A 26272-nucleotide genomic window follows, 5' to 3' on the forward strand; every position below is an offset into this window, starting at 1 on the left:
TGTACGACAGTATGTCATTGCAGCACTTTGTTGCACTTTACGACGTCACGTTCTGTTAGAGCTTTACGACTGTGTGTGTTTGACAGTAACTTGACAGTAAACGGATCTCAGTTTGTATACCTGTGTGGATCTACATTTATTAGCATAACACAAACATAATAAATTAGATAGAACAACCCTGTTCATTAATGTTTATTAATGCTTGAGTTCATGTTCATGTTCGCACTGTTACTGTGTTGTGTGCCAAAGCACCCCTGTGATTGGTGGAGGTCACGGGGGCGGGGCGGGTGCTGTGTGTGTTATTGAGACCGTTGGGAGAGAGAGCTCGGGTGAACTAATAAAGTTGTGTAGATTTATGAAACACAGGATAAGATGTAAATTCCTTGTGCAGGTACGTACGTGAGAGTGTGTGTGTGTGCGTGTGTGTCGTCTTGATGGTGAGTGATTCATGCGGGGGGGGGGGGGGGGGGGGGGCTGGGGTTAGGTTTAATTTCGGACGCATCATCAGTAGTGTTCCTCCAGGTCATGGGGTGTTTCGGCCATCACACTATACACCCTCGCCAGAGGTGGCCAGCTCAGGGGGATCAGCCCCGAACTTGCGTCAATCCTAATTCGTCATGAGACTCATGAGACTCATGAGACTATGCAAGGCAGGGGCGTCCTTTTCCCTGAGTCAGGCCTAAGCTGACCGCATACCTTCTGGTTGGCTACTTCGGGGCCCAGCAGGGATCTTTCCTTCTCATAAAAAGCCACTGGCTGCTTCTTTCGGCTGCTTCCGATGCAGCTTTGACGGCTGAACGCAGGCTTTGGCCTCTGATTCCCAGGTCTGTAAACAATCTGGTGGTAGATCTTGCCACAAACCCTCTGCACCCCACCTCCACTGGGCGGACTTCAGTGTTCCAGCCGCGGTGTTGTGCTTCGGCGGCGAGCTCAGCATAGCGTAGATGTTTCCGCTCGTAAGCTTCATCCACTGCGTCCTCCCAGGGTACGGTTAGTTCGATGATGTACACCTTTTTTAGAGAAGGGGACCAGAGAACCAAGTCAGGTCTCAGGGTGGTTATTGCGATCTCTTTAGGAAACACAAGCTGTCGTCCAATATCAGTCAGCATCTTCCAGTCGCGGGCCAACCGTAGCTGGCCTCGCTCAGATGGTGTCGAGCTGCTCCTGGTAACCTTTGCCCCCTCACGGACAAAGGTAATTGCCTGTTGGTGGTTGGATGCTGATGGCGGTAGGGAGTTGGTGGCAGCTCGTTTGTCCTCCAGGGTGGATGCAAAGATCTTCAGGACTTGGTTGTGACGCCACGTGTAGCGTCCTTGGGCGAGACTAGTTTTGCACCCTGAAAGAATGTGCCTGAGGGTGGCTGGCGTGGAACAAAGGGCACACCCCGGGTCTTCACCATACCACTGGCCAAGGTTAACTGGTGTTGGAAGGACGTCGTATGTAGCTCTGATAATAAAGCTCAACTGCCTCGCTTCCATGGCCCACATGTCCTTCCAGCTAATCTTCCTCCTCTCCACACTGTCCCATCGCGTCCACTGTCCCTGCTTGGCAAGAGAGACTGCCTTGGCCCATCTTCCAGCCTCCTCCTGATGGCGTACTTCCTCCACCACCATCTTCCTCCGTTCTGGTGCTGTGGCCTTACTCCAAGCAGGGCGAGCAGCTGTTAGCCCGAAGCCTCCTCTTCCCTGCTGAACATACCCCACAATATCAGCATGTTTGAGGGCTGCTGTTGCTTCCTCCACCGCTTTGGCTGGTGTCCATTTGCGCCCGGTTGTCAAGGTTGGTGCGTTGTTGCTCACCACTAAATCTCTGGATTCATTCAGTGTCATCTGGAGTCTTGTTTTTGCACACTTGAACTCCTCTGTGAGACTGGTGAGGGGCAGCTTGAGGATGCTATCTCCGTAGAGACCTATGGTGGTAAGGCATCGTGGAATTCCGAGCCATTTCTTGATGTAGCCTGTGACTCCTCTTTCCAACTTCTCTACGGTTGAGATTGGGACCTCATACACTGCGAGGGGCCACAGCATCCGTGGTAGGAGTCCAAACTGCAGGCACCAAGCCTTTAACTTTCCAGGTAGCTGTGTTTTATCGATGGACTGCAGGCCACTGCTGATATCTTTGCGCAGTTGTAGAACCTGGTCTTTGTCCTTCAGGCTTGCATCATACCACCTGCCAAGGCTTTTTACAGGTTGCTCAGACACTGTTGGGATTGGATCATCGCCGATGAAGAATTTCAGGTCAGAGAGCACTCCCTTCACAATTGAGATGCTTCGTGACTTGGATGGTTTGATCTTCATACGGGCCCAACTGATGTTCTCTTCCAGTTTTCTGAGCAGCCTCCTGGTGCATGGGACGGTGGTGGTCAACGTTGTAATGTCGTCCATGTAAGCTCTGAGCGGAGGGAGACGCTGACCAGAGTCAACTCGCTGTCCGCCTACAACCCATTTTGAGGCTCGGATGATGACTTCCATTGCCATCACAAATGTCAGGGGTGAAATAGTGCATCCCGCCATGATGCCTACTTCCAGGCACTGCCAAGAGGTGGTAAAGTCAGAGGTGGTAAAGCAGAACTGCATGTCTTGGAAGTAGGATTTAACCAGGGCTGTGATGGTGTCCGGTATGTGGAAGAAGTCGAAGGCAGACCACAGGAGTTCGTGGGGCACAGAGCCAAAGGCATTGGCAAGGTCCAGAAAGACGACGTGAATGTCCCGTCTCTCCACCTTTGCCGTTTGGATCTGGTGCCAGATCATGCTGAAATGTTCTGAGCACCCCGAGAATCCTGATATTCCTGCTTTCTGTACAGATGTGTCGATGTATTTGTTTCTTCTCAGATACTCGGCCATCCTCTGTGCAATGACACTAAAGAAGATTTTGCCCTCAACGTTTAGCAGGGAGATTGGACGGAATTGGCTGATGTTGACTGCATCCTTCTCCTTTGGGATGAGGACTCCACCTGCCCTGCGCCACGCTTTAGGTATTATCTTCTTCTGCCATGCTGTTCTCATGAGCCTCCAGAGAAACCTCAGGACATCTGATGCGTTCTTATACACCTTGTATGGGACTCCGTTTGGCCCCGGGGCTGATGCCGTTCTTGCTCGACGCACTGTGTTTTCCACCTCTTTCCAGGTTGGAGGGCTGATCAGCATGTGGTGTTCAGGGGGGTCGATTGGTGGTATATCAGAGGGAATGGTCAGATGTTCATGCCGCCTTGGGTCAGAGTGTGTTTCTTTCAGGTGATTTTCCAGGTCTGTCTTTGTTGTTTTTAGAGCTCCACTTTTTTCCTTTGTGAAGATACTTTTAAGGAACTTGAAGGGATCCTTATAGAACCGTGTTCTAGCTTGTTCTTTCTTCCTTCTACGTTTCCGGAGGTTCTCTGCTCTACGGAGGGATGCCAGCCGTGATTTGATGTCGACTTGAAGTGCGTTTATGCCTTCCCTTTCCACTCCAGAGGCTTTTTTCCACCGTTTCCTAAGTTGTCTTCTTTCTAGGACGAGGCGCTGGATCTCCTGTTGCCTCCTGGAAACGGGTGCAGTTGGAACATCTTTCCCGCCTTTCCTTTCTTGCACTCCAAAGCGTTCTGCCCCATACTGGGTTTACAATTAAACGCACAGATTACATGAGAGAAGCTATCTGTCATTATTTCAACCACTGTCCAAGTGGGGACGTTACAATACTTTCGTTTTAGAACGAAACGTTAGCCGCTAGCAGCGTTTTTAGCAGTCACCATTCTTGAGCAAAACATGATACAAACAAACATTCAAATACTCGTGTCGTCTTGATTTTTTTCCCGATTTCAATGTATGACGCATCATTTGAAAGCTTACCATCTGTAGTTTCAGACTATGTAAACAAACGAAAAATTACGTAAGCAAATGGTTATTATTTATCTGGTATAGATACCACTTCTGCGCCGAATGTACCGCCACCGGCACAAATCCGCACCCGACATTGTAATTACCGTAATTTCTAAACGGTTTGTGCTATCGAAAAAAATCCAACTGTCCCTGAAAGCTGAGATGTTGCACTTCAACCAACATATAGGGTATTACGGTAAAATGTGACGTGAGGACATTCTCAGAGTCAGTTTACTCACAGTGATTGGCGGAGCGTTCAGGGACACATGCTTTTTTTCAGTTCTCCGGTCATAATAACTCGCTGCCTTTCTGCGCAGCCTGAATCAAAGTGGACTGTCTGAATCATTTGGTGGCGGAGGAAATTCATTTGTGGCGGCCCGCCACCAATAAATGCATATAGAGGAAACACTGAACATATAATACATTAAAGGGACAATGCGTGACCCTCCGCGACATCCAGTGGTGAAAACAAGACAAACAGATCCGGCAGCAATCAAACATGATATTTGTATTAATTTGCGTATAATGCAATGCACAAAAGCATTTTCCTGGCCTTAAAATGAGCGGGTGTCTTCGTGGAGGCCGCCATGTTGAATTAATTGTAAATCAATGGAACATTCAGCTTCACCCCTGGATGTCACTTAAAGTCACACTCAGTCCCTTCAAACATAGGCCTACAGATGAATGCCATATTCGATTCCAGTCAAATCCTCCAACCTCATCCCCACCACAAGATGTCGCCAAAACTCACACACTATCCCCCCGATACAGTAGTAAATACAACAAAATAAACTAAAATAATTTTTTTTTTACAAAAAGGGCAAATATTATTAATCCATTAAAATATAAAGACCTATAAAGACATGATCCTAACGCAATCATCTCTTCGATGAAAAAAGGAATCAACCAAAATAAACAAAGTAAAATAAAACAGCTACCTGTCATCAGCCACTTAATAGGTGCCTCTTCAGTCTCTTTTTGAATAACCTTTTACTTTTTTCTTGGCGATATCAAGAGGTAATTCATTCCAAATTGTACTAGCTCTATAAAGCACTGTTCTTTTCAAAAAATTTGTTCTTGGGTGGGCTTTCATAATGTCACCATTGCCGGCCTTCCTGGTATGGTGGTGATGATGATGATGATGATGTCACCCATTCAGAGAGAATTCTGAATGTCTTCAGGTTCTCATTGAGTGGATTAGCCCTTTAGGTGACCAGTAGAAATGTTTGGGTCTAAAACCTCCTGACTGGGTCTTGGTCCGGATCCTCCAGGGTTCTGGGGGGTATTCCATCATTGTCGCTAACGGAAAATCCAAGCTTATGTTTGATGAGTCTCGTGGGAGATTTATCAAAATAAGGCTGGATTTTTTTTTATAAATCTCGGGAGACTTGGATAATAAGCCTGGATTTTCCTTTAGCGACGTCGATGGAATACCCCCCAGGTCTTGACTTCATCTCTGTTGTAGTTTTTTATTTAGTTTTTTTAAATTAAAAATATTCATGTTATTTATTCCAATTCTGCAGCATCGTCGACTGGAACAACCCTCTGATCATCAACAAGATGTACAAGGTCTACCTGGGGGACATCCCTCTCAAGACCAAGGTATAGGAGCACTCCTCACTCTTCCTCTCTTCACTCTCTTCCATCTGTCACTCTTCTCCTCCTTTCAGTCTTCCTCATCTTCCTCTTCTCTTGCGCTTCTGCTCTCCACTCTTCTCACACTTCCATCAGATATATATTAAAGCTAAATGTGAACAGGTGAATGGAGAAATAACTGTGTGTGTGTGTGTGTGTGTGTGTGTGTGTTCCAGGGAGCCAGTCTGAAGCGGGAGCTGAAACACGAGCCGGTCAGTACCAGAGTTAAGCTGAAGATCCTGCCTCACCTGCTACGATCTCGCTTAGCCGCAGAGTGCTTCCCAGCCAACATCCAGGTAGGGTGTATGTGTGTGTGTGTGTGTGTGTGTGTGTGTGTGTGTGTGTGAGCAAGTGAGCATTTGACTTATTTACTTGTTTGTTTGAGAGAGTGTGTGTGTGTGTGTACTCACCATTCCTTCCCTCTCCACAGGTGGTCTATGACGGTCTGTTTGGTTCCAACACCAACAACAAGCTGCTGTCCCTCACACTCCAGTTTGTCCACCACATCTGTATGGTGTAAGTAGCCTACACACACACACACACTCCAGTTTGTCAAAATAAAAGTCTGAACGTTAATTGTCCAAACATTAAATTGGCTGCCGACTTGTTACCCCTGTCACCAGGCTGTGTCACAGTAGTTTAACCTTGTTTCTCCACAGCTGTCCTGACACCAACAAGCCCCTGGGACTGATGCTGCTCAACGGCCTGACCAAGCTCATCAACGAGTACAAGGAGGTACGCCAACCAATCACAGCCCTGTTATGATGTCACCAACCAATCACAGCCCTGTTATGCTATCACCAACCAATCACAACCCTGTTATGCTATCACCAACCAATCACAACCCTGTTATGATATCACCAACCAATCACAACCCTGTTATGATATCACCAACCAATCACAACCCTGTTATGCTATCACCAACTAATCAAAACCCTTTTATGATATCCCCAACCAACCAAAACCCTTTTATGATATCACCAACCAATCAAAAACATTTTATGACATCATTGGCAAAGCAGAACAGTAAAACGCATATTTCATAGAAATATTCACTACAATAGAATGTTTTCAACATGTATGTTGTTATGTAATGCGGTCCTGTGAGTTCTGTGTCAGAGAGTTATAATAATAATATTAATTTATTGCATTTAAAGCATTTTTCATGATATAAGACGATGGCTTGTGATGCTCATTATGGCTTGTTTGTGGTGTTGTAGCTGATAAGCAGGTGTGTGTGATGAGCAGGTGTGTGTGATGAGCAGGTGTGTGTGATAAGCAGGTGTGTGTGATGAGCAGGTGTGTGTGATAAGCAGGTGTGTGTGATAAGCAGGTGTGTGTGTGTTTGCAGGATCCTAAGCTGCTGTGTGTTGCCTACTCTGCTGTGGGAAAACTCTCCAGGTAAGACTGGTGTTCTCGCACCCACCGCTGTCCTCACATTTATTATTATTATATTATTGAACTGCATTTCGTTGTATAGTACTTTTTATAGTACAATTGCGATGACAATACAGTTTAATCTAATCTAGTAAAATGTTATGACCGCCAACGGCCCCTGGTCATCTTTTTGTGATGGCCGATGGTAGATGATTCACTGTCTTACTTAGACAAATGTATTTGTTGTAAGTGGCTCTGGATAACGGCGTGTGCTAAATGGCAGAAATGTAGAAATGTATCAAGGGAAGTGTTTGAACACGTCGTGTTGTACACGTGTGAGACCTGTGTGTCTGTCCCTCCTCTCCCTCCGTGTTGTACATGTGTGAGACCTGTGTGTCTGTCCCTCCTCTCCCTCCGTAGCCGGATGCCTCAGCTCTTCACCAAGGACATCGCCCTGGTGCAGCAGTTCTTTGAGTCCATGTGCAAGGTGAGTTATAATGACATTGTTGTTTAACCCAAAAAAATCTGTACTGTATTTGACGTGTTTAATGTAAACATGACGTCTGTGTGTGTGTGTGCGCCTCTAATGTGTTCCTGGTGTGTGTGTGTGCGCTCGCGTGTCTGCGTCTGTATGCTTCTAATGTGTTCCTGGTGTGTGTGTGTGTGCGTGCGTGCGTGCGTGCGTGCGTGCGTGCGTGTGTGTGTGTATGCGTCTAACGTGTCCCTGGTGTGTGCAGGAGGAGCCTGACGTGCGCCTGGCCATCCAGGAGGCTCTGTCCATGATGGTAGGAGCCTACGCCAACCTGCAGGGGGCGCTGCTCAACCTGATGGAGGCCCTGGTGGCTGCTTACATGGGCAAGGTACCGACGCCGTCTCCATGGCAACCACGTCCGTTTTTTTATTGTTTACATGTGTTTGATGTAGCCAGTATGAATGTCACTAGTGGAATTCTTCTTCTTCTACTTCTACTTCTTCTTCTAGTTCTAGTTCTTCTTCTTCTTCACATCAGGGGGGGTATTCCAATAACGTCGCTAAAGGAAAATCCTTGCGAAAAGTCTTGCGAGATCTATCAAAATAAGCCTAGGTTTTCCTTTAGTAAGTAAGTAAGTAAGTAAAGCTTTATTTATATAGCGCCTTTCGTACATGAAATGCACGAAAGCGACATTGATGGAATATCCCCCTGAATACTGTGTCATATGCTCATTATTATTGTTATTGTGGCTGACGTGTGAATACTGTGTTGTGATTGGTGGACAGCCGGAGGTGCAGGTTCGCCAGGTGGCCATGAAGTACGCCAGCATCGTGTTCGGCCCTGATCACGTGCCCTCCAGATACCTGCTCCTATTGGCTGCTGGAGACCCGTGAGTTTCACCCTAAGCACACCCATTACCGCTGGTACACCAGTGATGGTCAACGCGATTGTCACCTTTTTAAATTTGTTGAACATTTCGTTCAAGTGTCCAATAGGCGGTTGATAATTAAATGTATTTAATGTATTTATGTTTACTAGTGACGGTGGACAGTAAATGTGTCTGTGTGTGTAGGAGAGAGGTTATTCAGTAGGGATGATGTGTGTGTGTGTGTGTGTGTGTAGGAGAGAGGAGGTGAGCGGAGAGGCCCAGCGGGTGCTGAGGGCGCTGCCCGCTAAGAGCCCTGAGAAGGAGGGCTCCAAACCCATGCCCTCCTTCCCTGAGATGGTCGCCTACATCCAGGAGAAGGTGAGATTGCATCCCAAACCAACAACCACACACCCCCTACAACCACCAACCCTCTACACCCACGCCTCTTCTTAATTTGTCAAATACATGTCTCTGACCTTGTTCCTTCTGACCTCTGACCTCTTCTCCAGGCCGCTCAGAGGATGAAGACGCCGGCCAAGTACATCATCGGGACGTCCACTCTCCCCTTCAACCCGTCTGCCTTTGGCGAGGTAAACACACACAACACACACTTGGGGCAGTGTTAATTTTGGCAGACTATTTTACATTTAGTCTTAGTCTTTAGACGAAAATGCACATGAGTTTTAGTCACATTTAGTCATTGTTATCCTTCTTAGTCTTAGGTCTAGGTTTTAGTCAACAAAAACTCAAACTCAGAAAAGTTTCATGCGTCTGCTTCTTCTTCGTCAGTTTCATATGACCTCACTTACTGAGGGGAGGGGGGAGAGAAAGAGAGAAAAAGAAAGGAGTAGAGAGAGATGATGACCTCACTTCCCCCCCTGTCCCGCCCCCCCCAGATCGTGCTGTACCTGCGTATGTGCCTGGCCTACAGTGCCGGGCCACGCCCCTCTCCAAGAGCCTGGTGGACATGCAGGACGACGCCCCCGCCATTGGCCGCTACGTCCACGCACTGCTGTCCTCCGAGCCCATGACCTCCCCCGGCCTGAAGGGCGGCGCCACCAACCCTGTCCAGGTGTACATGGACCTGCTGCAGCAGCTGCTCTCCGCCATCGGAGGTAACCACTCACGGATCATAGAAAGATTATATATATATATATGATAATATAGGTGTGCGTTCGTAAATTCGCTCTGAGAGTGCCAGAGCGCACACTGTCTCAGATCATAGAAAAATGATATATATATATATCGTCACCTTCTTAAAATACTAGCTTACATCGCTTTTTAGGAATGTAAATTATAATATACATATTCTAGATTTGGTTAAGTTTATTCTGTTTTTCGCAAAAACTTAAGAAGGTGACGATATGATAATATAGGCTGCGTTCGTAAATACGCTCTGGAAAATCTGATCAGCACTCATGGAATGGCTCTTGTCCAATCAAATTACTTGGTCGCTCTATGACGTTGAACCCAGTGTGCACACTCCGGCACTCTCAGAGCGAATTTACGAACGCACCCATAATATACAGTATATGTCATTTCTGTTTATTTTTCCTTTATTTAACCAGAGAAGTCACATTGAGATGTACATGTCTTTTTAAATATTATCCAAAGCCACTTACAGTACAGCGAGTCCATACATGATTTGTATGTATGGTCCCAGCGGGAATCGAACCCACAACCTTAGCATGTACTCTACCAACTGAACGTGCAGGACCTGCAGAGACCTCATCTAATTCCAAAGGAAACTCAATGTGTTCATGCACTTCATGCATGTTGTCTTTTCTTTTCTGTCTGTAGGAATCCCGGTGATGTACTGTCTCCTGGAGGTGGTGTCTGTCTGCCCTCACAAACTGGCCCCCAAATTCATCGACAGAATCGACTGGATCAAAGTAAGTCTCTCTCTCTGTGTGTCGCTGTGTGTCCCACTCGCCTACCTCCACCTCTATTGAATAATACAACACGATCCATGATAATCCATGCTGATGCCAATCCATTCTACACTAAGAGCTCATGCTAATCAACGCTCATGCTATCTCATGCTATGCTAATCCATTCTAATACTGATCAACGTTCACGCTATCTCATGCTATGCTAATCCATGCTAATGCTGATATCAATGTTGACGCTAACCCATGCTATGCTAACCCACGCTAACGGATGTGTCGTCCCCTCCTCAGAGTGTGATGAACACGAACAAGGAGGACATGCGGGAGCTGGCGGCCCAGCTCTACGCCACGGTGGTGTCCACCATGTCAGGGAACGAGCTAAAGACGGCCGTGCAGAACCTGATCAAGATCACTAAAGACACTCACGTATGTCCTGTCCCCCCTCACACACACACACACGTATGTCCTGTCCCCTCACACACACACACGTATGTCCTGTCCCCCCTCACACACACACACACACGTATGTCCTGTCCCCCCTCACACACACACACACGTATGTCCTGTCCCCTCACACACACACACGTATGTCCTGTCCCCCCTCACACACACACACACACACGTATGTCCTGTCCCCCCTCACACACACACACACGTATGTCCTGTCCCCTCACACACACACACACGTATGTCCTGTCCCCCCTCACACACACACACTCACGTGTGTCCTGTCCCCTCACACACACACACTCACGTATGTCCTGTCCCCTCACACACACTCACGTATGTCCTGTCCCTCACACACACACACACACACACACGTATGTCCTGTCCCCTCACACACACACACGTATGTCCTGTCCCCTCACACACACTCACGTATGTCCTGTCCCCTAACAGGGGGGGTCAGGTCCATTTCAATTCAGGAAGTACATTTTCAAAATGACAGTTGGAATAGGAATCTAACTAGAATCCTATTCCAACTGTCATTTTGAAAATGGTCTCCTTCCCTGAGGGGATATATTACTGTAATATTATATTATTTTGCATTTATATTGATATTATATTATTTTACATTCATTCTAATTTGTAGTCTACATGCCCCATACCCACTTCACAATTCTGTTTTATTTTTTGCTGATATATTGTTGTTGGTTATGTCCTATGCCCCAACCTGACCAAGTACATTTCCTGTACGTGCAAATATACTTGGCCAAATAAAATAATTCTGATTCTGAATTCTGGTCTAATCATAAATTCAGTTAACTTCATGAATGGAAATTGAATTGAGCCTAACCTAATCTCTGTGGTCTCAACTAAACGTTTATACAGTTGTTTTTCTACACAATACTGTTACATGTTCGCCTCATAACAGCGTTTTTAGCACATTCGCGCCCTTAAACTTTTACTCTTTGATTTTGCCTTGTTTGTAATGGATAGATCATTATCATTGAAGTTGTCTCAGTTTCACTGAGCTGAATGTTAATCTGTGTTGCCTCTTGGAAACCCGCAGAGCCCTGAGAGCCAGCACGGCGCCATCTTGGCTCTGGGCTACATGGTGGGCAGGTACATGAGCCAGAGGAAGGCCGCCACCTCCGGAGACTCCGCCCACAACCGGGAGCAGCGCATGAACGCCACGTCCAAGGAGGACGAGGAACTCATCGCCATGGCAACCAAAACCATTGGTAGGGAGGTTATTAGCTTACATTATTAGCTAATTTTTTCAGGAGCTCTTAAATTGTTTTGTCTACTTTAGTATCATCCACTAAACATGTCTCTGTGTGTGTGCCTGTGTGTGTCTGTGTGCGTGCCTGTGTGTGTGTGTGTGTGTGTGTGTCCGTCCGTCCGTCCGTGTGTGTGTGCCTGTCTACGTGTGTGTGTGTGCCCGTGTGTGTGTATGCGTCCCTGTGTGTGTGTGTGTGTGTGTGTGTGTGTGTGTCTACGTGTGTGTGTGTGTGTGTGTGTGTGTCCGTGTGTGTGTATGCGTCCCTGTGTGTGTGTGTGTGTGTGTGTGTGTGTGTGTGTAGGCTCCTTCCTGGACAGCGCGTCTCCTGTGCTAGCCGTGGCGTCCTGCACGGCGCTGGGGGAGATCGGCCGTAACGGCCCCCTGCTGATCCCCAGCGAGGGCGACGCCTCCGGCCTGCTGACCAAACTCAACATGGTGGACAACCTGCTGGCCCGCATCCCCTCCGGCAAGGAGACCACCAAGGTAACCATGGTTACCACTTTTTAAATTTCAGTTACAGTTGGAAGTTGTAGGCTAAAAGCTCCATTTACTGCTTTACTGCTGGTAATTAACAGGGACTGTCCACAAAACTATAAAGTAATAAACTAAACTAATATTGTCATCAGGGCTCGCCCCCCCCCCCCCCCCCCAGGATGTTTGAACAGTGTGTCGCTGGATTTCATTCATCATCAATAACTGTCTCTGTCCTTTATTCATGTCACAATACTACAGAAAACACTGCTAAAACGCAGAATTAGCTGAGGAACATAACAACGCTTTCGCTTTCTTTTCTTTCTTTTTTTTACAACAATGTCATTGCCGATCAAAATAGTTACTCTGTCATTAATTACTAATTATATAGTTTCATTTGCCTTGAAATGTTTACAGCATGCTTTTCAATGAGGAAAATGTTTAACTTAAGATCATTTTTTGAATCGACTGAATTGAAATGGAGTATAACCCAACTCTGATAGACAACACACGCTAATGTTGTTGTTGTTGTTGTTGTTGTTGTTGTGGTGGTGGTGTAGATGAAGGAGCGAGCCATCCAGACCCTGGGGTATCTCCCAGTGGGAGACGGAGACTTTGCCCACCAGAAGAAGCTGATCCAGGGACTCATGGACTCTGTGGAGGTGGGCGACTCTCACAGGCTCTCACTGATTAACACAGCTTCACACTCTGACTTCATATGATATGACCTTCACTACACTCCATAAGAACTTCATACAACATGCAGAAAGAATTGGTGCTCTTTTATATTTTGGCTGTTGTAAAATCTTTCTCCCTCCCTCCCTGTCTCTGTCTCTCTTCTACCTCTCTGCACTTTCCTCCTGTTCCCTCCCCCTCTCTCTCTCTTCCTATTTCCTTCTCTATCTACCTACCTATCTCCTCCTCTTTTCTTTCTTTCTGTCTCCCCCCCCCCCAGGCTAAGCAGGTAGAACTCCAGTTCACCGTGGGGGAGGCCATCACCAGTGCAGCGATCGGCACCTGCTCTGGGGCCGCCAGAGACCCCTGGACCTGCCCTGAGGACCAGTACAGCCCCCCAGACAGTAAGACACACACACACACACACACACACACACACACAGCCCCCCAGACAGTAAGACCACACACACACACACACACACATATACACACACACACACACACACCACACACACACACAGCCCCCCAGACAGTAAAACCACACACACACCACACACACACACACACAGCTGCCCAGGCAGTCCTTGTCTCTCTCTACCTGTGTGTCCTACCTGTGTCTTACCTGTGTGTCCTACCTGTGTTTGTGCCCCCCAGGTGTGAAGAGTAATGACGTGGTCCCCTGGGTGTTGAACGCGGTCCTGGCTCGCTACATCCCCAGCCAGAACCCCCACATCCGCCAGGCCGCCTGCATCTGGCTGCTGTCCCTGGTCAAGAAGCTCAGCCAGCACAAGGAGATCATGGTGAGGGTCATAGGTCACGGCTGGGGTCACACTTGGGGGTCAAAGGTCAAGGCTGGGGTCACACCTGGGGGGGGGGGGTCAGGATGGGGGTCAAAGGTCAAGGCTGGGGTCAAGGGGAGAGGGTAATACGGGAAAGTTATGGAAATGTTGAGCTCTTTGTTGATTGTTGACTTTCTCCTTTTCCTCTCTTCCCCTACTTCTCTCTCTTCCCTCCTTTCTCTCTCTCTTCCTCCTTTTCTTTCCTCCCTCCTTTTTCTCTCTTCCACCTTCTCTCTCTTCCCTCCTTTTCTCTCTCTCTCTCTAGTCTCACCTGAAGGAGATCCAGACAGCGTTCATCTCCATCCTCTCAGACCCTGACGGTGAGTACATCCATCTGTCTGTTCATCACACCCTGCATTCCTCCTTTTATTTATGTAGGCATCCATCCATCCATCCATCCATCCATTCATCACACCCTTCATTCCTCCTTTTATTTATGTAGGCAGCCATCTATCAGTATATCATCTATCCATCCTGAGTGAAATGCTGTATTAGTCACCTAATGGTTCTCTCTTCTCCTCTCCTCCCTCTCCTCCTCTCCTCCCTCCCTTCCTCTCCTCCGTCCCGGGGCGTGTGCAGAGCTGAGTCAGGACGTGGCGTCTAAGGGCCTGGGTCTGGTGTACGAGATGGGCGGGGAGGCAGACCAGCAGGAGCTGGTGTCCACCCTGGTGGAGACGCTGATGACTGGGAGGAGGGGGAGGGAGGGAGAGGGGAGGGAGAGAAGGGAGGGAGAGGGAGGAGGAGGAGGGAGGAAGGGGTTAGTGTCCACCCTGGTCGAGCTGATGACTTGGTAGAGAAATGCCCTTCTTTCCATCAATCATAACATGAATACTAATGTTAGTTGACGACACACATCAACAGAGTGGTTCCTAAACGGCTGTGTGTTGTTTTAGTTGTTACCGTAGTAACATAAACGGTTGTGTGTTGTCCTCCAGGGTGAAGCACGCGGTGTCGGAGGACACGGAGGTGTTCCAGGGGGAGGCGCTGGGGAAAGCCCCCGACGGGTGAGTCTGTCTCTGGTCTGCTTTTCCATTTTAATTCAGTTAATTCAGGAAGTCAACTGAAATTCCAGTTCCACATTCAATTAAACTGTATTGAGTGGATTGAAATGGAATCGGTCCTAACCCCGGTCCAGGCAAACTGACTGGCCAGGACGTCTGAGAAGGTGGCGAGGTGCCGAAATGTCTAGTATGTTGCTAGCATGCTAGCAATACATACAATAATATGACCGTTGACCTTCCACAGGCAAGGCCTGTCCACCTACAAGGAGCTGTGCTCATTGGCTAGTGACCTGAACCAACCGGATCTCGTCTACAAGTTCATGAACCTAGCGAACCACCACGCCATGTGGAACTCTCGCAAGGTGGGTGTGTGTGTGTGTGTGTGGGTCTACCTATAAAGGTGTGTGTGTGTGTGTGTGTCTTCCTATAAAGGTGTGTGTGTGTGTGTGGGTCTACCTATAAAGGTGTGTGTGTGTGTGTGGGTCTACCTATAAAGGTGTGTGTGTGTGTGTGTCTGAGTGTGTCTATGAAAGAGGTGTGCGCGTGCGTGACCAGTCGTGGTCATGGTGTGTGTCTGCGTGTGTAGGCCTTATTTGAAAACCTTCTCTGGACTTGTCCTTCCTTCTTAGCCTCCTTGAAGTCAGGAGCTGATCTGACATGAGTGGACAGGTCACAGCCACCTCTCCACTGGCCTGCTTGGACCCATCCACTCACATCAGATCAGTGATGGCTTTCAGGAAGGGAGGAAGCGTTCAAACAGGGCCATGGTTTCACTGAAAATATATTCATTACTGTATAAGTGATCTCTTATGTTTAACGTCCCCCCCCTCCTCACTCTCTTCTCTCCTCCCCCTCTCTCCACCTCCCCCTCCTCTCTCCACCCCCCCCCTCTCTCCACCTCCCCCTCCTCTCTCACTCCTTTCTCTCTCCTCCTCCCTCCCTCCCTCTCTCCTCCTTCCCACCTCTCCTCTCTCCCCCATCCCTCCTCCAACCCCCCCTCCCCTCTCCTCCCTTCTCTCCTCCCCTCCTCTCCTCCACCCTCCCCGCTTCCTCCCTTCCTCCCTCCCTCTCCACAGGGGGCAGCGTTTGGTTTCAACATCATAGCCACCAAGGCTGGGGAGCAGCTCGCCCCCTACCTGCCACAGCTGGTACCGCGTCTCTACAGGTACCAGTTTGACCCCAACATGGGCATCCGCCAGGCCATGACCAGCATCTGGGACGCCCTGGTCACTGACAAGACTCTGGTAGGACACACACACACACACCTAATATATACACACACACCTAATATACACATACACACACCTAATATACACACACACACCTAATATACACATATACACATACACACACCTAATATACACACACACACCTAATATACACATACACACACCTAATATACACACACACACCTAATATACACATACACACACACACCTAATATACACATACACACACCTAATATACACATACACACACACACCTAATATACACATATACACACACCATGACCAGCATCTGGTACGCCCTGGTCACTGACAAGACTCTGGTAGGACACACACACACACACATACACACAGACACCTAATATACACACACACACACACACACACACACACACACACCTAATATACATACATACACCCTCCACCCACTCCTAGCGGCTGACTGTGTGTGTGTGTGTGTGTGTGTGTGTGTGTGTGTGTGTTCCAGGTGGATAAGTACCTGAAGGAGATTCTCCAGGACGTCATCTCCAACCTGACCAGCAACACCTGGAGAGTACGAGAGTCCAGGTACATTGCTGTTATTATTATTATTATTATCATTATTATTATTCTATATGGTGGTGACGATGATGATATAGGTAGAAATCGGAGGACGGGCTCATTGGAACAGTATCAAACACGTGTGTCTGTATTTGTATCTGTCAAAAAGATTGATTGATTGGTTGATGATGTCTGTTCAGCTGCCTGGCTCTGAACGATCTGATTCGCGGACGGCAGGCTGATGACATCATCGACCACTTGGCCGAGATCTGGGAGACCTTGTTCAGAGTGCTGGCTGACATCAAGGTGTGTGTGTGTGGTTGTGTCAGGTGTGTGTGTGTGTGTGTGTGTGTGTGTGTGTGTGTCTCTCTCTCTGTCTGTCTGTTCAACTGTGAAATTGAACATCTCTTCTCTGTTCTCAGGAGTCTGTACGGAAGGCTGCAGACATCACCCTCAAAACACTCAGCAAGGTAGGAACAACTGTTATGACAGCCCATTCAGATGGAATCCCAAGCTGAGTCAACTGGGCATTTTCACCGTTCACACATGAGCCAAATGGCAGTAGATTCCCGTGTTGCTCCCTTTCACACATGTCGGCAATTCCTAGGTTGCGCAATCTACCGTACTTGAATCATTACATGCATTCAACTCGATGCAGAACTGGAGCGCGACGGGCACGTGGGACTGCCATGTACCGTATATATCTGCCATATCATACCTCTGTTTTATATTGAAAAATATGATGATAAATACATGTGGGATGGAGGTATGATATGGCAGATGTGTGGTGTGTGGCGGTCTCGCACGCCTGTCTCGTTCCAGCGAGTCAACTCGTTTTACGAGTGCTTACCATCACCAAGTGCGCTCGCCAAGGAAAGCACTTGATTACCGTTGATATAAACATACTATACTATATATATGATGGGAGTTACTTAAAAATGGCTTTAAAAAATGCCTTTTCACCAAGTGTCCAGTTGTGGAATTTTATTTAGTAGTAGCGATATTCGGAGTCTGGGGCAGTTCTCATGCTCTCTGCCCTGCTGGTTGCCCGAGGCAGCTGTGAAAGGAGACTGACCAGGCAATCTTCAGGCTTTCATTCAGACATGCAGCGACCCTGTAAATTGCATGGAATTATACATGGTCTCAACCAGGGTAATTGCCCGAGCGGATTTCCCTGGTCTGTACCATTCAGACTTACGTCGACCCTGGAAATTGCATGGAATATACTGGGAAGGCTCGTATGTGTGAAAGGGGCTTAACGCTGCTCTCCATCACGATGACTGCCAATGGCCCCTGGCCTGAGCTAGATTACTCTTCCTGCTATGACTGGTGAATTGATGATTCACTTGCTTAGTCAAATGTATCGATTGTCAGTCGCTTTGGAATAAGGCGTCTGCTATATGCCAAAATGTAAATGCTCTCCCTCCCCAGGTGTGTGTGTGTGTGTGTGTGTGTGTGTGTGTGTGTGTCTAACTCTCCCCTCCCTCCCCAAGTGTGTGTGTGTGTGTGTGTGTGTGTGTGTGTGTGTGTGTCTAACTCTCCCCTCCCTCCCCAGGTGTTTGTTGTGTGTGTGTGTGTGTGTGTCTAACTCTCCCCTCCCTCCCCAGGTGTGTGTGTGTGTGTGTTGTGTGTGTGTGTGTGTGTCTAACTCTCCCCTCCCTCCCCAGGTGTGTGTGTGTGTGTGTGTGTCTAACTCTCCCCTCCCTCCCCAGGTGTGTGTGTGTGTGTGTCTAACTCTCCCCTCCCTCCCCAGGTGTGTGTGTGTGTGTGTGTGTGTCTAACTCTCCCCTCCCTCCCCAGGTGTGTGTGTGTGTGTGTCTAACTCTCCCCTCCCTCCCCAGGTGTGTGCCCGTATGTGTGAGTCCTCGGGGGTGGCGGCCCAGAGGACCGTGGCGGTGCTGCTGCCCACCCTGCTGGACAAGGGCATCGTCAGCAACGTGGCGGAGGTCCGCTCGCTCAGGTAAGACCACACACACACACACACACACGCACACCTCCACACACACACACACACACATCTGTCCATTGGCGGGTGTCTGTTTATATAAGGTATAGGTGTGTGTGTGTGTATTTTTATATAAGGTGTTTTTATATACGGTGTGTGTATCTGTGTTTATATAAGGTGTGTGTATGTGTGTTTATATAAGGTGTGTGTGTATTTATATAAGGTGTGTGTTTATAGGTGTGTGTGTGTGTTTACATAAGGTGTGTGTATGTGTGTTTATATAAGGTGTGTGTGTATTTATATAAGGTGTGTGTTTATAGGTGTGTGTGTGTTTACATAAGGTGTGTGTATGTGTGTTTATATAAGGTGTGCGTTTATAGGTGTGTGTCTGTGTTTATATAAGGTGCAGTGTTTCCTCCAGGATTTTTCACATTAGTGGCGGAGTGTTCTTTTTTCGCGCGCGTAGCGTATGCAACACGCACTGGCGCTCAATACAAAGACGTAATTTCACCGAAAAATAGAGGGTGGCAACATAAAAAAAAGTGCCCTGTTTACCCGTACCTCCGCCGTTCTGTTCGTGGTGATTTGGGAGGCAATAGATTATTTTTGCCCCGCGCATATTGCCCTGTAATTAGACCACGCGACCACAGCTCCATTGTGTCTCTCAGTGTGCGAATTAAATCACGGTGTGCAGGGGAGCCCAGGGATTAAAGCAAAAAAAATTCTCCTGACGGAAAAAAAAAATCTGGAGAATTTCGGGGCCGGTGGCTTTCCGTGCGCAAAGCGCGCATGCGATTTTCCGTTCTACGTTCTAATGCTTTGACTTTTCTTTCGAAAAATGTGAACACAAATGTGAACACCGCGTTGTATAAAATCAATGACACATCGCTAGTCAACTAACACGGCTTGTTTTGTGAGCCTGCTAACAATGTACAGTAGTGTTCTAGTTAACTAGGTAGCAGTCCAATCCATTTCGCTGCTGTATTTTGGCTTGACTAGCGAGTTTGTGTTGTGATTCTCAACAACGTAGTTTCACCCTTTTCCATAGTTTTGATAAATAAATGTGTGGACTGACGATGTAGCGCAGCCTAACTTATTCTAATAATTATTTAACATAGTTTTATTCTGATAATTATTCCCCCCTCCTCCCAGACAAGGTCACATTATTATTGGATTGGTTGTTTGCGTGTCGGGTGAAGTTAGCTAAACATTTAACCTGCTACCTAGCAAGAGAAACATCATGTCACTCTCCAAAGGTCTAAAGAGGAAAGTTGACGGTGAAACAGGGCATTTAAACAGGAATGGACAGCGAACTATGCGTTCATCCTACCTGGTTTCATCAATGCAAAGCCGTTGTGAGACTCACATCTTCCGTGCTCACAATGAATGTTCCCTTCCACCTATACATGCGAGTCGTCCTTTTCGTCAATGAATGTGATAAAGACGTGCTAGAGTAATCGATTGGTGCATAAAAACCTTGAGAACTGCCGGATTAAAGTGATGTCCATAATAATAATAAATAATAATAATACATTAGACTTATAGCGCTTTTCTAGACACTCAAAGACGTCCATATGATAGCCAACAAATAGTGACCGATGGGAGATGCCAGTTTTCTCATTAAGTGAGATTTAATAGCCTAATATTATTTTTTCTATTTTTAATGAATGGCTCATTGTAATTATTATCCCTAGTAATGTAGCGTATTTGCTCTGTCGTTAAATGTTTTTCAGGAGCATATAGGCTAAGCGGATTCAGCTTTTTTTTTTTTTTTTGCGCCGATTTAGTTGTCAATGTTTTTCATAAAATTAAACTGCATTTGCTTTGTTACTGTTCATATGTGTGGTGCAGTCACATAGCCTATAAGTAAACATTAAGTTTGAATTATTTACTGAGCTGGCGTTACTTTTTTCAAACCACACACCGCATGTCGGCTATTTCAGCACCAACCATTGTCCACCTACTTCTCACTATGAGGGGTTCAGCGTCAGTGCACCCCGCTCTGTTACTGTCGCATAGTTGTAGCCAATAAAGGCCTATATGTAGGCTATATAGGCTATTATATATCATTTATATACCTAATACCAACATCAAAATAGATTGTATGCCTCTACAAATCATATTACACCAGGTAAAATCCGTCACAACTTGGAATAAATCCATCGCAATTCGGAATATTTTAGAGCTCCCCCAAAATGTCACAAACCATGTTTCCAGGGGAGCTCATGTCACCACTAGGTGAGCTATAGCTCCCCGAGCTCCCCCTTATTTCGCACCATGGTGTCTCTTATTGTCCAAATGTTCCCTGAATTTTAGCTGCATGTTTTTCCAGCATGTAAATCCGTTGTCAATAAAAATTCGACTCCCCTTCTTTCCCCCTGCCAATACTGTGTCGTTTGTGACATTTACCAACGTTTATGCTATCAATAGTTCGAAGCTAGCATTAGATGCGAGGCTGCTCGGGAACATTATTTGTTTCACAAAATAGCCTGATTTAGTTGACCATGAACATCAGAGACTAGACTACATTACGAATGTTCATTTAAAATACTCTATAGTGAGCACTGGTATAAGAACATGAACCAGAGAACAGCAGTAAATGCAAGAACCCAAGGTCGTCGCTGTTGATGTTGCATTTTCGATTAGGATACGCTTACGGGATTAAAGGGACGGGCGACGGGCGAAGAGAGAGGGAAGGGATTTCCAGAAATCCAAATGTCCCGCTAAATTCGGACCAATCACAAAACTGTTTTGCAAGCGCGTCGCCGACGAGGTTAATTGCAACATTGTAACATATTGTAACTTACTACATCCTAAATCGGAACGAAATGTAGGTCTGAAAGCGGCCTAAACTAGCTTCAATCTGATTTTTTTCTGTTCTCCGGTCATAAAGTGGAATGAATCAATTAGTGGCGGAGAAAATGTATTCGCGGCAGCCTGCCACGAATAAATGCATATAGAGGAAACACTGAGGTGTGTGTATGCCAGTGTGTCTATTGCATTTTTGAAAACTTGCACCTCACCTGAGCCCCCCCCTTGCCCCCCCTCCACCCCTCAGCATCCAGACCCTGGTGAAGGTCAGCAAGACGGCGGGGGCCAGGCTGAAGCCCCACGCCCCCCGCCTCATCCCGGCCCTGCTGGAGGCCCTCAGCACCCTGGAGCCCCAGGTGCTCAACTACCTCAGCCTCCGCGCCACGGAGCAGGAGAAGGTACGCAGCTCTGACGTCCTCTAGTCTGGGGTAGCTCTGACATCCACTAGTCTGGTCTGGGGCAGCTCTGACATCCTCTGGTCTGGTCTGGGGCAGCTCTGACATCCGCTAGTCTGGTCTGGGGCAGCTCTGACATCCGCTAGTCTGGTCTGGGGTAGCTCTGACATCCACTAGTCTGGTCTGGGGCAGCTCTGACATCCTCTAGTCTGGTCTGGGGCAGCTCTGACATCCTCTAGTCTGGTCTGGGGCAGCTCTGACATCCTCTAGTCTGGTCTGGGGATAACCACCTAGCTCTGACATCCACTAGTCTGGTCTGGGGCCTCGTTCATAACGGGTGCTTAGATCAAATGTTGATCTTACCCGTGTCGTACGTAGAAAACCACGTCAACGTAGTGATTTATAAAATTTCAACGTGAGTCAATTTGATCGTGGAAACGATCGTAGCTCGACGTCGAGTATTCAACTTGCTTACGTACATTACCTACTGGTTATGCGGAGTTATTACAGGCATGTGAGCTGCACTGGAAAAACGTTGCCTACTGTAATTCATGCAAGTGGCTCGTAATAAAATTAACGATGTTGTTATCAGCCGAGAAAATGAGTTTAATTCAAGATTGAAAGGGAACTAATGTTTATGATTGTATTTCAGTCTTTCTTTATATCTATCTCTCTTCAACATGCCTATGCCTTGCCCGGCCACGCGCTAAATGATACTGGATTTCGAGTTGAGTCGGGATGAGGGGGAATGGCATCCCCCCTGAAATAAAAACAGTCCAAATCATCCCCCGTCTAAAACTGCCATCCCCCCTTTCCATCCCTTATGTCATTTTATCAATGAACGTGGTATTACTGCCCTCTCCCCTTCCAGACGCACGCCTACCCTATAATATAGTATTAACGCCCTGTGATAGCGGCTCAAATAGCGGCTGAATGAAGCCAAGTGCTATAATATAATATAATACAGACATAATATTGTCAGTATTGTCTGTCTGTATTATATTATATTATAGCACTTGGCTTCATTCAGCCGCTATAATTGAGCCTCTATCACAGGGCGTTAATACAAACCTCATTCACCTGCGTTCAATTCCAAGTATGTTTGGTATTTATAGAAGGAAGCACGTACGCAACTTTAAACCATCTCAGCCCGTTTTTTAAATAATGCTCACGTCCGTTTAGAAAAATGTGCTTACGTGAAAGTCAAAGATGACGTTCAAGTATTTCTTTATGAATGAGGCCCCTGGGCTCGTCAACCCTAGCTAACCTAAACCACCTAGCTCTGACGTCGGCTAGTCTGGTCTGGGTTTGGCAATCTCAGCAACTAGCTCTGACATCCACTAGTCTGGTCTGGGCTTGTCTGAAGATACCGTCTGAACTCTGCTGTGTGTGTGTGTGTGTGTGTGTGTGTCTGGTGTGTGTGTGTGTGTGTGTCTGGTGTGTGTGTGTGTGTGTGTCTGGTGTGTGTGTGTGTAGAACGCCATGGATGCAGCTAGGATCAGTGCGGCCAAGTCTTCTCCCATGATGGAGACCATCAACATGGTGAGACCACCACACCTGTCAACATGCGACACCTCAAGATGACCTCCTGCTCTTAAAGATACCAGTGATTTAATTGTCTTCTTCTCTCTCTCTCTCTCTCTCTCTCTCTCTCTCTCTCTCTCTCTCTCTCTCTCTCTCTCTCTCTCCCTCCCCCCCCCCTCTTTCTCTCTCTCTCTCTCCCTCCCCCTCTCTCTCTCTCTCTCTCTCTCTCTCTCTCTCTCTCTCTCCCCCCCCCTCTCTCTCTCTCTCTCCCCCCCCCTCTCTCTCTCCACAGTGTCTGCAGCATCTGGATGTGTCTGTGTTGGGGGAGCTCGTCCCCAAGCTCTGTGACCTGCTCAAGAGTGGCGTGGGCCTGGGTACCAAGGTAACACACACACACGCACACACACACATACACACACACACACCTCCTATCTCAACCACACTGCCTAGAAGCAGGCATTAGGAAAGACTAACACCCCCCCCCCCCCCGGTCTGACGTGTGTCCCCTGCAGGCGGGCTGTGCCAGTGTGATCGTGTCCCTGACCGTCCAGTGTCCCCAAGACCTGACACCCTATTCAGGTGACACACCACCTCCTCTACACACACACACACCTACCATCCCAATCTATACACACACCTCCTCCTCTACACACACCTCCTCCTCCTCTACACACTCCTCCTCCTCTACACACACCTCCTCCTCTACACCTACACACACCTCCTCCTCTACACACACCACCTCCTTCTCGACACCTACACACACCTCCTTTTCTACACCTACCATCTCCTCTACACTGTCTACACACACCTACCATCCCATGTTAATGTGTGTGTGTGTGTGTGTGTGTGTGTGTGTGTCTGCGTGTGTGTGTGTGTGTCTGCGTCTGCGTGTGTGTGTGTGTGTGTAGGTAAGCTGATGAGCGCTCTGCTGAACGGGGTTCACGACCGCAGCAGCGTGGTGCAGGCGGCCTTCGCCTTCGCCCTCGGACACCTGGTCAGGGTGAGACACGTCTACCCTCCATCTTTACCTCAGTCTTACTCTTATTATATGTCGATGGAGAGAGGTGGGTTACTGTACACAGCAATGGCACTACTGCCCCCTAGTGGTCAGATCCCACTCTACAATGGTATATATGGGTTTATTTAGTTTGTCGATGTCTCCCTGTCCTGTGTGCAAATACATGACAATCTAAAACCTCAGTTTTTTTAGGGTTGTTCAGCTATGAGGTATAAGGTCATATATATAAGGTGTGTTTTCTGTGAGGTATAACGTATGAGGTGTAACGTAAGGTGGGTTTTCTATGAGGTGTAACGTAAGGTGTGTTTTCTGTGAGGTATAACGTAAGGTGTGTTTTCTGTGAGGTATAACGTAAGGTGTGTTTTCTGTGAGGTATAACGTAAGGTGTGTTTTCTGTGGACTTCAGACGGCGAAGGACACAAGCGTGGAGAAACTCCTGCTGAAACTCAACACCTGGTATCTAGAGAAAGAAGGTAAGACAACAACATGGATGGATAAATGGATGGATGGATTGATAGACAGATGGATAGACAGACAGACAGACAGACAGATACACCTTTTTCGATTTCTCTGACTAGTACGGAAAATGCCTCTCCTCCTCCCCCACTCTCCCCCCCCCCCCCCCCCCCCCTCCTCCCTCAGAGCCAGTGTACATGTATTCATAGATAGATAGATAGATAGATAGATAGATAGATAGATAGATACACCTGTTTCTATTTCTTTGACTAGTACTGAAAATGTCTCACCCCCCTCCCTCCTCCTCTCAGAGCCGGTGTACAAGTCCTTGTGCGCCCTGACGGTCCACGCCATCAGCCACTACAGCCCAGACGTGCTGAAGGGCCAGGCCACGGCCGCCCTGCCCCTGGCCTTCCTGGGCATGCACCAGGCCCCCGGCCCCGAGGAGGAGAAGGGGGAGGGCCGCGACGCTGCGCTCTGGACCGAGGTGTGGCAGGACCACGTGCCCGGTGAGACACGCAGGCATGCATGGACGCATGCACGCCTGTTCAGAAAATGAATGGGTACACACGCATGCATGCATATAGAGGCGACTGTGGCTCAGGAGCAGGGTTCGAGTTATAAGCTGAACTCTGTGGGGGTCTCCAAAATAACAGTGCGAAATGTTCTCATGCACGCGCGAATCATGCCCACACAGCGATGGGACTTACAAGTTTTAATTAGCTATAGGCAGTAGCGGATTAAGGTGGTCAGTGGCCCTAGGCTACTCCTTTGTGTGAGGACCCCCCGCCCCCATACACAAGCCTCCCTCCTCCCCAAAATATACAACTCACGAGATTCCTGCACACACAAGCTGGGGAAGAGCATTTCCAGCTCCAGGACCACCAGCACGGGCTCCCCGCAGGGCTGCGTCCTGTCTCCAGCACTATTCTCCCTCTACACCAACAGCTGTGTCTCCCGCCACCCCTCGGTCAAGCTCCTGAAGTTTGCAGACGACACCACCCTGGTGGGCCTCATCTCCGGGGGGGACGAATCTGCCTACAGGGGTGAGATCGAGGGGCTGCAGAGATGGTGCAGCTTAAACAATCTGGAGCTAAATGCTCTAAAAACAGTGGAGATGGTGGTGGACTTCCGAAGGAAAGCAGCCCTGCCCCCTCCCATCACGCTGGGAGGTACCCCGGTGGCCTCCGTGGAGTCATGCCGCTTTCTAGGCATGACCATCTCCCGGGACCTAAAGTGGGAGCAGAACACCGAGGTCCTCACAAAGAAGGCCCAGAAGAGGATGTTCTTCCTCCGGCAGCTGAGGAAACTCAGGCTGCCGAGGTCCATGATGGTCCAGTTCTACACGGCCATCATAGAATCCATCCTCACCCACTCCATCATCACCTGGTTCCCTGCTGCAACGACCAAGGACAAGGCCAAGTTGCAGCGGGTGCGACGTTCAGCAGAGAGGGTGATCGGCTGTCCCTTGCCCTCCCTCAACTCCCTGCATGACACCAGGGCTCTGAGGAGGGCAAGGAAGATCATGGCTGACCCCTTCCACCCCGGCC

At 48.0% G+C, this 26272-nt stretch overlaps 1 pseudogene across 1 annotated transcript in view; it reads left to right on the forward strand.

The window, feature by feature from the left end:
- The window catches only part of LOC308150446 (proteasome adapter and scaffold protein ECM29-like), a 32802-nt pseudogene that overhangs the window by 4388 nt on the left and 2142 nt on the right, over positions 1-26272 (forward strand). The window contains exons 9-42 of the transcript in view: positions 5378-5456; positions 5666-5785; positions 5920-6005; positions 6149-6224; positions 6841-6890; positions 7287-7353; positions 7604-7726; positions 8124-8227; positions 8461-8584; positions 8716-8796; positions 9103-9321; positions 10007-10098; positions 10387-10521; positions 11609-11780; positions 12123-12304; positions 12853-12954; positions 13248-13371; positions 13622-13767; positions 14072-14126; positions 14386-14500; positions 14742-14810; positions 15052-15169; positions 15884-16051; positions 16521-16600; positions 16774-16879; positions 16996-17043; positions 18415-18533; positions 21577-21727; positions 23201-23266; positions 23541-23630; positions 23761-23827; positions 24157-24248; positions 24673-24739; positions 25034-25231. The product of the transcript in view is annotated as a proteasome adapter and scaffold protein ECM29-like (transcript). The remainder of the gene's footprint in view (positions 1-5377; positions 5457-5665; positions 5786-5919; positions 6006-6148; positions 6225-6840; positions 6891-7286; positions 7354-7603; positions 7727-8123; positions 8228-8460; positions 8585-8715; positions 8797-9102; positions 9322-10006; positions 10099-10386; positions 10522-11608; positions 11781-12122; positions 12305-12852; positions 12955-13247; positions 13372-13621; positions 13768-14071; positions 14127-14385; positions 14501-14741; positions 14811-15051; positions 15170-15883; positions 16052-16520; positions 16601-16773; positions 16880-16995; positions 17044-18414; positions 18534-21576; positions 21728-23200; positions 23267-23540; positions 23631-23760; positions 23828-24156; positions 24249-24672; positions 24740-25033; positions 25232-26272) is intronic.

Source organism: Nansenia antarctica (assembly GCF_963989245.1).
Source record: "Nansenia antarctica genome assembly, chromosome: 2".
Taxonomy (NCBI): domain Eukaryota; kingdom Metazoa; phylum Chordata; class Actinopteri; order Argentiniformes; family Microstomatidae; genus Nansenia; species Nansenia antarctica.